This window comes from Palaemon carinicauda, chromosome 42, assembly GCF_036898095.1.
Source record: "Palaemon carinicauda isolate YSFRI2023 chromosome 42, ASM3689809v2, whole genome shotgun sequence".
Taxonomy (NCBI): domain Eukaryota; kingdom Metazoa; phylum Arthropoda; class Malacostraca; order Decapoda; family Palaemonidae; genus Palaemon; species Palaemon carinicauda.
The window spans coordinates 11,574,808-11,588,006 of record NC_090766.1 but is presented as its reverse complement, the minus strand read 5'-3'; the positions used below and the strand labels follow the sequence as shown (position 1 = coordinate 11,588,006).

The window sequence follows — 13,199 nt, the reverse complement described above, 5'->3', positions numbered from 1 at the left end:
AAGGAGCTGAAGTGTAAAAGTGCAGTGGGAAGTGATAAAGTGAGTGATAGTGTTGTGGATAGTGTTGCGCTTGAGGGTTCGTCTGTTCGTGCCTGTCGTCCTCCTAGTCCGGGACCTCTTGCAAGCTCCCAAGTCCAGGGGAGAAGCAATGTCGTACGACCAATGGGTTCGAGAGGCTTTAATCAGCGAACAGACGTTCCTTCCGTGGTTTCGGGCGTATCTACCCAAGATCGTCCCTACCACACAAAGACGAGAGAGCCCATTAATACCTCGTCTGCGGAAGAGGTTTCTCGCAAGAAACCATGGACCAAGGTCTCACGACCGTTAAAGCGCAAGTCGGTCCCTTCCGCGCAAGTCCAACGGCCCAGCTGTAGCCACTGTGTCAGTTCGGACTCGCTGCAGTCTTCCGATGACTGCTCACCTCCTAAGAGAGGCAAAGCGGTACCGCCTCAGACTGTTACACCGTCTGTCGCCGCACCTGCTCCTGCAGACCCTAAGTGGTCTTTGCTGCAGACCATGCAGTCCCAATTAACGTCACTGATGCAGGACTTTCGTGCGGAGAAGGTTGCTGCTGCACCAGCCTCTTGCCTACAACCAACCACACACTCGGTTGTGCGTCCTGTGGACGCTGAGGCGACCTTCTTGCACACTCCAGCTGAGAGAGTTCCGCCACCCATGCGTTCCAGTGTGCCCTGCCAGCCGCATGTTGACGTTCAGCGACGCACGGAGCCTTCCGTTGACGTTCGCGAGGTACAACAACCGTCAGAGTTGTTTTGTTTTGACGTGGTGCGTCAACCTCCGCAACCCAGTGTGGTTGCCACTGCTCACCCACATCAGGCTTTACAGTCTGGAGTAGACGCTGTGCGTCCCCGCGCTGCTATGGTTGTTGCCAGCTCACAGACTGGGCAACAGTTCCATGACGTTGCGTCCGGTTCAGTCACGCGTGCACCCGTGCGACCGGACTCAGCTAACCAGCTGTTACCTACTCCATTGCCGCTTCCTCCTCAATACTCGGATGATGGACTTTCGGATGATGATGGTGCTGCTCACGTTGATGAACCACATTCGGATCTTGACGAGCCCAAGTCCACGCAACCCTCTTTGGACTTTAGAAAAGTTCTAGCTCTGTTCAAAGAGATGTTTCCGGACCAGTTTGTGTCTGTGGCTCCGCGCTCTCCTCCGTCAGAGTTTGTATTAGGTATGCCGTCATCCTCGCCTGCCTTTACTAGACTCGTCCTCGCACGCTCGTCCAAGAGAGCTTTACGAGTGATAGGAGAATGGATGCAGTCCAAAAAGAGTCTAGGGAAGACAGCCTTTACGTTTCCCCCTGCTAGACTCTCTTCTAGATCGAGCGTCTGGTATGCCACGGGAGAAGTTCTCGGCTCGGGAGTTCCTGCCTCTGCCCAGGGCGACTTCTCAAGTCTTGTAGACTCTCCCCGCAGGCTAGCCATGAGACGCTCGAAAATATGTTGGTCATCTTCGGACCTAGACCACCTTTTGAAAGGCATATTTAGAGCCTTTGAGGTCTTCAACTTTTTAGACTGGTGTCTGGGAGCTTTAAGCAGGAAGATCTCTCCGACAGAGAAGGAAACTTCCTTGCTCCTCATGTCCTGCATGGACAAGGCCATAAGTGACGGGTCTAATGAGCTTGCTGCATCGTTCGTATCCGGAGTCCTCAAGAAGCGTGAGAACCTTTGCTCTTTCCTGTCAGCTGGAGTGACACCTTGTCAAAGATCCGAACTTCTGTTTGCTCCTCTTTCTAAGTGCCTCTTTCCAGAGGACTTGATTAAGGAGATTGCTGCTTCTTTGATACAGAAGGACACTCATGACCTGGTTGCGTCCTCTGCTCGCAAAGCCACCCCTTTGCCTACCTTGTCAGCTAGACCAAGGATGGACACTCCAGCGTCCCGATTTATTCCGCCCTTTCGTGGCAGAGCCTCCAGCAGAGGAGGTGCTCGTGCCGAAGGGAGACGTGGAAAGAAGAAAGGAACCAAGTCCTTTAAAGGCAGAGTCTGACTGCCAGCTTCTTCAGACAGCAGTGGGAGCCAGACTCAAGAACTTCTGGCAGACCTGGGATCTCTCCCAGGTACAGAGAGGAAGACAAGAGACGAGCATTGAAACAGGAGGTGTCTCTCTTACTAGAAAAGGGAGCGGTAGGCAAAGTCCTGGACCATCAAACCCCGGGCTTCTACAACCGTCTCTTCTTAGTGGCAAAGAAGACAGGAGGGTGGAGGCCGGTGCTAGACGTCAGTGCGCTGAATGTCTTTGTCACAAAACAGACGTTCTCCATGGAGACCACAAAGTCCGTTCTAGCAGCGGTCAGAAGGGAAGACTGGATGGTCTCTTTAGACCTAAGGGACGCATACTTCCACGTCCCCATCCACCCAGACTCCCAACCTTTTCTGAGATTTGTTTACGAAAAGGTTGTCTACCAGTTTCAAGCCCTGTGATTTGGCCTAAGCACAGCTCCTCTTGTGTTTACGAGGCTGATGAGGAATGTAGCCAAATTCCTTCATTTAGCGGACATCCGAGCCTCCCTCTATTTGGACGACTGGCTTCTAAGAGCTTCTTCCAGTCGTCGCTGTCTGAAGGATCTAAAGTGGACTCTAGATCTGACCAAGGAATTGGGTCTCCTTGTCAATATGGAAAAGTCTCAAGTGGTCCCATCCCAAACTATTGTGTATTTAGGGATGGAGATTCACAGTCTAGCTTTTCGGGCTTTTCCGTCGGCCCCCAGAACAAGCCAAGCCCAGTTATGCATCCAGAACATGCTGAAGAAGGAACGGTGTTCAGTCAGGCAGTGGATGAGTCTGATAGGGACACTATCATCCCTGGAACAGTTCGTATCGTTAGGAAGACTACACCTCCGTCCTCTTCAATATCACCTAGCTGTTTACTGGAAAAAGGACAAGACGCTAGAAGCGGTCTCGATCCCCATTTCCGAGAAGATGAAGTCTTGCCTGACTTGGTGGAAGGACAGTATCAGCCTCAGAGAGGGTCTGCCCCTGGCTGTTCAGACTCCCAACCACGTTCTCTTCTCGGACGCATCGGACACAGGCTGGGGCGCGACATTAGACGGTCGGGAATGCTCGGGAACTTGGAACTCGAGTCAAAGGACAATGCATATCAACTGCAAGGAGCTACTGGCAGTTCATCTGGCCTTGAAAAGCTTCAAGTCTCTCCTTCAAGGCAAAGTGGTGGAGGTGAACTCGGACAACACCACGGCTTTGGCGTACATCTCCAAGCAAGGAGGGACCCACTCTATGACGTTGTACGAGATCGCAAGGGACCTCCTCACCTGGTCAAAAGGTCTAAACATTTCGCTTGTAACGAGGTTCATCCAAGGCAGCTTGAATGTCATGGCAGATTGCCTCAGTCGAAAGGGACAAATCATTCCAACAGAATGGACCCTACACAAGGATGTGTGCAAGAGACTTTGGGCCACATGGGGCCAGCCAACCATAGATCTCTTCGCAACCTCGATGACCAAGAGGCTCCCAATATATTGCTCACCAATCCCGGACCCAGCAGCAGTTCATATAGATGCCTTTCTCCTAGATTGGTCACATCTAGACCTATATGCATTCCCCCCGTTCAAGATTGTCAACAAGGTACTGCAGAAGTTCGCCTCTCACGAAGGGACAAGGTTGACGTTAGTTGCTCCCCTCTGGCCCGCGAGAGAATGGTTCACCGAGGTACTTCGATGGCTAGTGGACGTTCCCAGAACGCTTCCTCTAAGGGTGGACCTTCTACGTCAGCCACATGTAAAGAAGGTACACCAAGGCCTCCACGCTCTTCGTCTGACTGCCTTCAGACTATCAAAAGACACTCGTGAGCTAGAGGCTTTTCGAAGGAGGCAGCCAGGGCGATTGCTAGAGCAAGGAGGACATCCACCCTTAGAGTCTACCAATCGAAGTGGGAAATCTTCCGAAACTGGTGCAAGTCAGTATCTGTATCCTCGACGTGTACCTCTGTAACTCAAATAGCTGACTTCCTTTTATACTTGAGGAAAGAACGATCTCTTTCAGCTCCCACTATCAAGGGTTACAGAAGCATGTTGGCATCAGTCTTCCGTCACAGAGGCTTAGATCTTTCCAACAATAAAGATCTAAAGGACCTCCTTAAGTCTTTTGAGACCACGAAGGAGCGTCGTTTGGCTACACCTGGTTGGAATTTAGACGTGGTACTAAGATTCCTCATGTCAGAAAGGTTCGAGCCGCTTCAATCAGCCCCATTTAAAGATCTCACCTTAAAGACACTTTTCCTGGTTTGCTTAGCCACAGCTAAAAGAGTCAGTGAGATTCATGCCTTCAGCAGGAACATCGGATTTTCATCTGAAACGGCTACATGTTCTCTACAACTTGGTTTTCTAGCCAAAAACGAGCTACCTTCTCGTCCTTGGCCGAAATCGTTCGATATTCCAAGCCTATCGAATATGGTTGGAAATGAACTAGAAAGAGTCTTATGCCCTGTGAGAGCTCTTAAGTTCTATCTAAGACGAACTAAACCTTTACGAGGACAGTCAGAAGCTTTATGGTGTTCAGTTAAGAAACCATCTTTGCCTATGTCAAAGAATGCTTTATCCTATTTTATCAGACTGTTAATACGAGAAGCTCATTCACATCTGAGTGAGGAAGACCAAGCTTTGCTGAAGGTAAGGACACATGAAGTTAGAGCTGTCGCAACTTCAGTGGCCTTTAAACAAAATAGATCTTTGCGAAGTATAATGGACGCAACCTATTGGAGAAGCAAGTCAGTGTTCGCGTCTTTTTATCTTAAGGATGTCCAGTCTCTTTACGAGAACTGCTACACTCTGGGACCATTCGTAGCAGCGAGTGCAGTAGTGGGTGAGGGCTCAACCACTACAATCCCCTAATTCCATAACCTTTTTAATCTTTCTCTTGAAATGTTTTTTATTGTTGTTTTTGGGTTGTCCGGAAGGCTAAGAAGCCTTTCGCATCCTGGTTGATTTGGCGGGTGGTCAAATTCTTTTCTTGAGAAGCGCCTAGATTAGAGGTTTTGATGAGGTCCTGTGGTATGGGTTGCAACCCTTCATACTTCAGATCCTAGGGGTCGCTCAGCATCCTAAGAAGATCGCGAGGCTCCGTAAGGAAGACGTACTTAAAAAGGCAGAGTAATTGTTCAAGTCGACTTCCTTACCAGGTACCTATTTATTTTATTTTTGTTATTTTGATAACTTCTAAAATGAAATAAAAAATCCTTAGCTCATAATAATGTAAACATATATTGCTGGTCTCTACCCACCCCCCTGGGTGTGAATCAGCTATTATAATCACCGGCTAAGTTAAATATTGAAAAATTTTTTTTTGATAATAAAATAAATTTTTGAATATACTTACCCGGTGATTATAAATTAAAGGACCCTCCCTTCCTCCCCAATAGAGACGCAGTGGACCGAGGAGAAAATTGAGTTCTTTGTTTACAATGAGTACTGGGTATCTGGACGACAGATGGCGCTGTTGAAGTACACCCCCTACCTGCATAGCGATCGCTGGCGGATTTTTTCCGTAGAGTTTTCTGTCGAGCAGCAGAGCTGCAGCTTATATAATCACCGGGTAAGTACATTCAAAAATTTATTTTATTATCAAAATAACATATTACTACTACTACTTGCTAAGATACAACCCTAGTTGGAAAGGCAGGATGCTCTAAGCCCAGGGGCCCCAACAAAGAAAATAGCCCAGTGAGGAAAGGAAACAAGGAAAAATAAAATATTTTCAGAAGAGTAACAACATTGAAATAAATATTTCCTATATAAACTATAAAAACTTTATCAAAACAATAGGAAGAGAAATTAGGTAGAATAGTGTATCTGAGTGTACCCTATATGCCAATCTGTATTGAGGACTAAACTATTGGCAATATTAGGTAGACAAAACATTAGGTAATATTAGGTAGACTAAAGTATAGGCAATATTAGGTAGACAAAACAATAGGTAATGTTAGGTAGACTAATTTATAGGCAATATTAGGTAGACTAAACTATAGACAATATTAGGTACAGTACTTGAGTTCTTAATTTTATATTTGAGTGAATGTCATGATACTGTATATTGTATTAGGTAGACAAAATAATAGGTAATATTAGGTAGACTAAATGATAGAAAATATTAAGTAGATTACACTATAGGCAATATTAGGTACAGTACTTGAGTTCTTAATTTTATATTCAAGTAAATGTCATGATACTGTATATTGTATTAGGTAGACAAAACAATAGGTATTATTAAGTAGACTAAACTATAGACAATATTAGGTACAGTACTTGAGTTCTTGATTTTTTTGAGTAAATGTCATGATACTATACATTGTATTTTGTGGAAAAAGTCGAGCTGAAAATGTAAAAGGTAAATTAAAGGTGTGCGTGCAATGACCCTCTAGCATAAGGGAGCAATGGTTTACCTGCAGATGTTTGAGGTCAGCTTGTGCAGAGGATCCAGGATGCTGATTTTCCTAAGAGAAGAGTGAATGAAGAATGGAAAAGAGCCAAATATTCCTTTTCATTCACTCAGACAAGTGTATGAGTATATTACTTCAGGGTATCTAAAACCTTTACAATTCATATATTAGATGTGGAATTGCAGTCTTTATGAAGCTTATACTCGTTGTATGCAGTGTTATGCTGTATCTAGTTTTGTGAGATAATACATTAGGTTTATTAATGCCCTGTTATCAATTATGGAAACAGGGTTAAGAACATGATTTTTTTTTTTTTTTTTTTTTTTTTTTTTTTTTTAGAACTATAGATACTAAACGTCATCTTTATCATTATCTGTTTGTATTAATGTTTTATTTCTTTCATATTTTCTTTTTTTTTTTGGTAGAAATACAGATACTAAACTTCATCTTTATCGATATCCGTTTATATTGATGTTTTATTTCTTTCATTTCAGGTGTATCTCCAAAGGTAAGGGATATACTATGTGCTGCTGGGGTCCTTTAGATACCAATATTTATTTATTTTACAATTAGGGTGTATTGTGTAAATTTATATATATATATGTACTGTCAGTAGGTCATACTCCAGCAGTACTTGGTATACAGGCTATCCACAATGACGTACAGTAGTTTTAAAATGTTCAAGTCCTATACATTTTTTTATTTAATGATAGCTTTATAATAACGTAATTAAATTGCTCGATATAATTTATAGTTTAAAGCGAATTTGTTAATATCTTATATCAACAAAATTAAACTTAACGTAATTAAATTGCTTGATATAATTTATAATTTAAAGCAAATTTGTTACCATCTTATATCAATTTAATGTTTAATCGTCCTCAGTAAATGATTTTTCAAAATTTCCTTTGTAATTACTTACATTAGTATTTAAATAGCTTCATTTAGTTTATAGTATAAAGTAAATTCATCAACATCTTGTATCAATTTAATGTTGAACCGTCCTTTTGGCTTATAATTTCTCAAAATTTCCTTTAGTAAATGACTTGCATTAAGACAATCTTTTAAAAACAATCAGAATTTTTTTCTGTTAAATAAGTCTTAATGAATAATTACAATTCACATTAATTAACATAGCTTTTTTATACTGTAACGTTTATAACGTATGAATTTTTTGATTTTGAAATTTGGTTATTGTGGATAGTTTTCAATCTTCAATTACATCTCTATGGGGCCCAAAGGTAAGGAAATTGTTCCATAGTTCCGGCATTTAATGATAACCTTCAGATTTCCTATGCGTACTCTAGAACAGAACCTGTTTAATTTCACTGAATTTTTAGAAAAGCGATTTAATTTCAGTAAATTTTAAGAAAACCAATTTAATTTCATTAAATTTTAAGAAAACCAATTTAATTTCTGTGAATTTTAAGAAAACCAATTTAATTTCAGTAAATTTTAAGAAAACTAATTTAATTTCAGTAAATTTTAAGAAAACCAATTTAATTTCAGTAAATTTTAAGAAAACCGAGTTAATTTCAGTGAATTTTAAGAAAACTAATTTAATTTCAGTAAATTTTAAGAAAACCGATTTAATTTCAGTAAATTTTTTAAAAACGGATTTAATTTCAGTAAATTTTAACCAAACCGATTTAATTTCAGTAAAGTTTAACAAAACCGATTTAATTTAAGTAAATTTTAACAAACTGGTTAAATTTGAGTAAATTTTAATAAAACCAATTTAATTTCAGTAAATTTTAAGAAAGCTGGTTTAATTTTGGTGAATTTAAACAAAACCGATTTAATTTGAGTAAATTTTGATAAAACCGATTTAATTTGAGTAAATTTTAACAAAACCGATTGAATTTCAGTAAATTTTAACAAAACTGATTTAATTTCAGTAAATTTTGAAAAAAAAACTAACTTAATTTTAGTAAATTATTGGTCAGTAAATAAATTTAAAAGGATTACATTAATTTAGCACTAATTCTTGATTGCAATATCGAGGCTTTAGATAGATAATTCGGGTAACCTGTTGTACAGTATAAGATTTCGATCCCTAATTTAAATTTGTATTAAATTAAATTTATTAAAGTTAAATTTTAAATATTTAACTTAGCCGGTGAATATATAATAGCTGCTGCTCGACAGAAAACACACACAAAAACTCGCGAGCGATCGCTATGAAGGTTGCGGGTGTGACCACCAGCGCCAACTATCGGCCAGATACCGCATATACATGTAAACAGACTCAATTTTTCTCTGTCGGCCTTAACGACAAGACGTATCAATACTCGCTGTATAACCTGGAGTTTTCTCAACATATTTGGTGAAGTACTTCCTTTTGGTTTGAGCTTTCGCAGTGCAGGTGTTTTATCTTCAACTTAAATCTTGAACTCGTTTATGGATAGATTTAATTTTTGATGACTTTGGATTGTTTTTTGGACTTTCTTTGATTTTTAAATGGCCGACCCTTCCCTTAGATCGGAAGTGTGTTTTAGGCTTTTAGCAATTATCTTATCACGTTATAAATTAATTATAGATTTTCCTCTATATATTTTATATCTCAACCGCCTTTATTAGGCCTCTTCGATTAGCTTTCCATTTATAATAAACATCAAGATAAATTTTAATGATTTGTTTATATGCGACCTTTCCTGAGAGTAGGCGGTCCTAACTTGGAAACCGAAGTTAAACAACGTTGAGCCCTTTCAATCGTAAATAACTTTTACAGAGCAAATGATTTAAAACTTATTAAATGAATATTTTTTAGTAGATATTTTATGAAAGATTTTCTTTGAATAGTCTTCTTACTGTTTCAAAGATGAACTAACGTTTAGTTTATTTATGCTACGCAGTTTGCGCTCTATCGTTACGATAGAGAGAGAGAGTATCACGGTTTCACTTTGCAGAAAGAGTAAATCGATTCTGACGTTTTGTTCATTCTTCTTTCAAAGCTTAAATGTTTTAAATACTATTTTAAAGGAACTTTTTAATTGAAAAACCTTTCAGTTTTTTCCTTTGGTCAAATAACCTGTTTATTGACGAAAGGTAAGTGGGCTCTTCTCTTCGGTGCGAAATCAAGAGAGAGAGAGAGAGAGAGAGAGAGAGAGAGAGAGAGAGAGAGAGAGAGAGAGAGAGAGAGAGAGAGAGAGAGAGAGAGACGTTCCGATCTTTATTCTCGTCCCAAGCGAGTAACGTTGTTCACGAGTCAGTTTTTTACTCTCGTCCCTAGTCTCTGTACGGGGAGAAAGGATAAAACGTTTTTAGTTTTTATTCTCGTCCCAAGGCACTGTACGGTGAGAGATTGAAAACGTAGTTTTGAATGAACTAGTGTTTAGTCTCCTTCCCAGCCACTGATCTTTTTATCTTAAAATATGTTTACTGTTTTTTGCTTGTATTAATGTGCTTACATTATACGACTGATTTCGCAATTATAACCTTTTGATGAGGGTAGAATTGCGTGCTTCAGGTAGAAATCAGTTTTATTCATACCTAATGTGAATTGTTAAAAAATTCGATTTCAGTGAAATAAGTGCAAAACAGAAAATCGTAGTGATAAAGTGATATTGCGCAAAGTGTTATCAGTGTTGCGACCGAGGGTTCGTCTGTTCGTGCCTGTCGTTCGCCTAGTCCGAGACCTCTTGCAACCTCCCAAGCCCAGGGGAGAAGTAATGTCGTACGACTTATGGGTTCGAGAGGACTTGATCAGCGAACAGACGTTCCCTCTATGGTTTCAGGCGTGTCTCATCAACACCGCCCCTACCATAAGACGAGCGAGACGATTTTCTCCTCGTCATCCGAAGGCTTTTCGCATAAGAAACCGTGGAACAAGGTTTCAAGGCCCTTTAAGCGAAAGTCAGTCCTTTCAGGACAGGTCCAGCGTCCTGGTTTTAACTATTAGGACAGCTCTGACCCTATGCAGTCATCAGAAGACTGCTCGCCGCCTAAACAAAAGCGTAACACAGGCTCCGAGAGTCTTTTTGTAGGCAAGGTTTTGCAGTCACAGACGTTACCCTCGTCTCTTACCACAACCATTCCCGTTGATCCTAAATGGGTTGCACGGCAAGACATGCAGAATAAGCTTGCCTCTCTTATGGAGGACTAATCTGCTGAGCAGGTTCACGATGATCCTCGCCGCTTAGCTGATCGAGATTCTGGCCGTCAGCCGCCCAAACGAACCTTTGCTACGTCCTGTTGACGTTGACGTTACAAAGTCACGTCAGTCACGTTTTGTAGAGCCTCACTCGATGCAGTCCAGTGTTGACTTTCAGCTGCTTGTGGACGTTCAGCCGCTGCCGCATGCTCTTGTTGACGTTCAGGACGTTCGCCAACCAGTGAAGTTGACTTGTTTTGACGTTGAGCGTCAAGCACCGCAGTCAAGAGTTGTTTTGACTGCTCAGTCTAGGCAGTCAAGGCAGTCTCGAGTTGACGTCGAGCGTCCTCCCGCACCTGTTGGTTGCTGCTGTTCAGTCCTTGAAGCAGTTACATGACATAGCGTCCTTGACTGCTACTGTTGCTCCTTTGCGTGTGGACTCTGCTTGTCAAGCATTGCCACCACGGCAGGTCTCTCCCTTGCTTGAGACTCGGCTATTGTCGGACAAGGTTCCTTCAGATGAGGAAGTTGCTGTTCCCCCTCCTACTGATATTCCCTTGAGGACTCTGTCAGACAGAGAGGAGCCTAAAGCTGCTCAGCCCTCTATGGACTTTAAATAAATCATGCTGATTTTTAAGGATCTTTGTCCGGATCTTTTTGTAACTGCTGCTCCTCGTTCGCCTAAACGTCAGAGTTTACACTAGGCCTAGCTACTTCGAAGCCGTTGTTTTATAAGCTAGTGCTCTCTCGCTCTTCTAAGAGAGCTTTACGTTTGCTAGGCGACTGGTTTATCACCAGGAGGAGTTTGGGGGAGACAGCCTTTGCTTTCCCTACTTTTAAGCTGGCTTATAGAGCGCGAGTCTGATATGACACGGGAGAAGTTCTCGGCTTGGGAGTTCCTGCCTCTGCCCAGATAGACTTCTCAAACCTCATAGACTCTCCCTGGCGCCTGGCCATGAGACGCTCCAAGATTTTATGGTCGACTTCAGAGCTAGACCATCTCCTGTTAGGAGTTTTTTCGAGCGTTTGAAGTTTTGCTGTACAATTATGTCATGCATAAACAAGGCTTTCAGGGATGGCTCCAATGATCTGACAGCCACGTTCTCTGCAGGAACAAGTCCCTCAGGGATGGCTCCAATGATCTGGCAGCCATGTTCACTGCAGGAGTACGTAAGAGGCAAATGCGCTCAATGTGTTTATTGTCAAGACAAACTTCACGATGAAGTCTACCAGGCTGTCTTGACAGCATTAATGGAAGGCGACTGGATGGTCTCTCTCGACCTTCAGGAGGCATACTTCCACATTCCTATACACCCGGATTCCCAACCGTTTCTGAGGTTTGTTTACAGGAATGTGGGGTACCAGTTTCGAGCCCTGTGCTTTGGCCTCAGTCCTGCTCCTCTCGTGTTTACGAGGCTCATGAGGAATGTGGCAAAATCCCTCCATCTATCGGGGATCCGAGCCTCCCTGTACTTGGACGACTGGCTTCTCAGAGCATCGTCCAGTCTTCGCTGTCTGCAGGATCTACATTGGACGTTGAGTCTGGCCAGGGAGTTGGGACTTTTGGTCAACCTAAAAGTCCCAACTGATCCCATCCCAGATTATTCTATATTTGGGGATGGAGATTCGCAGTCCAGTTTTTTTCGGGCTTTTCCGTCTGCCACCGAATAGAACAAGTCCTGCTCGAAGTCCAACTAATGCTGAAAAGAAAACGTTTATTCAGTCAGAAGTTGGAACAGTCTCGTAGGGACTCTCTCATCCCTGGAGCAGTTTGTCTCACTAGGGAGACTACACCTTCTGCCTCTCCGGTTCCTTCTAGCCTCTCACTGGAACTAAGACAAGACGTTAGAGACGGTATCATTCCCAGTCTCCGAACCAGTAAAGGCATGCCTGAAATGGTGGGACAGCAATATCAGTCTGAGAGAGGGACTATCCCTAGCAGTCAAGAACCCAAACCACGCGTTGTTCTCAGACACGTCGGATTTGGGTTGGGGTGCGACCCTGGACGGTCGGGAATGCTCGGGTCTGTGGACCTCAAGTCAGAAGAGCATGCACATCAACGGCAAGGAGCTATTAGCAGTCCACTTGGCCTTGATGATATTCGAAAGCTTCTTCGAAACTAAGTGGTAGAGGTCAACTCAGACAACACCACAGCTTTGGCGTACATCTCCAAACAAGGATGCACACACTCCTTCATGCTGCTCGAGATCGCAAGGGACCTTCTCTTATGGTCAAGAAATCGAGGCATCTCCCTGTTGACGAAATTCATCCAGGGGGACTTGAACGTCTTGGCAGACTGTCTCAGTCGGAGGGGTCAGGTGATACCCACGGAATGGACCCTCCACAAGGACGTGGGCAAGAGTCTTTGGGCTACTTGGGGTCAACCCACCATAGACCTCTTTGCCTCCTCGTTGACCAAAAGGTTACCAATCTATTGCTCTCCAGTCCTAGATACAGAAGCAATCCACATAGACGCGTTTCTACTGGATTGGTCTCTTCTGGACTTATATGCATTCCCACCATTCAAGATAGTCAACAAGGTACTGCAGAAGTTCGCCTCTCACGAAGGGACAAGGTTGACGTTGGTTGCTACCCTCTGGCCCGCGAGAGAGTGGTTCACCGAGGTACTTCAATGGCTGGTAGACTTTCCAAGAAGTCTTCCTCTAAGGGTAGATCTGTTACGTCA

At 42.8% G+C, this 13,199-nt stretch overlaps 1 long non-coding RNA gene across 1 annotated transcript in view; it reads left to right on the top strand.

Moving 5' to 3' along the window:
• The window catches only part of LOC137632881 (uncharacterized), a 108,983-nt gene extending 101,942 nt beyond the window's left edge, over positions 1–7,041 (top strand). Inside the window, exon 3 of the long non-coding RNA XR_011042133.1 lies at positions 6,915–7,041. This is a non-coding gene — a long non-coding RNA (uncharacterized lncRNA). The remainder of the gene's footprint in view (positions 1–6,914) is intronic.
• The last annotated feature ends 6,158 nt before the right edge of the window (positions 7,042–13,199 follow it).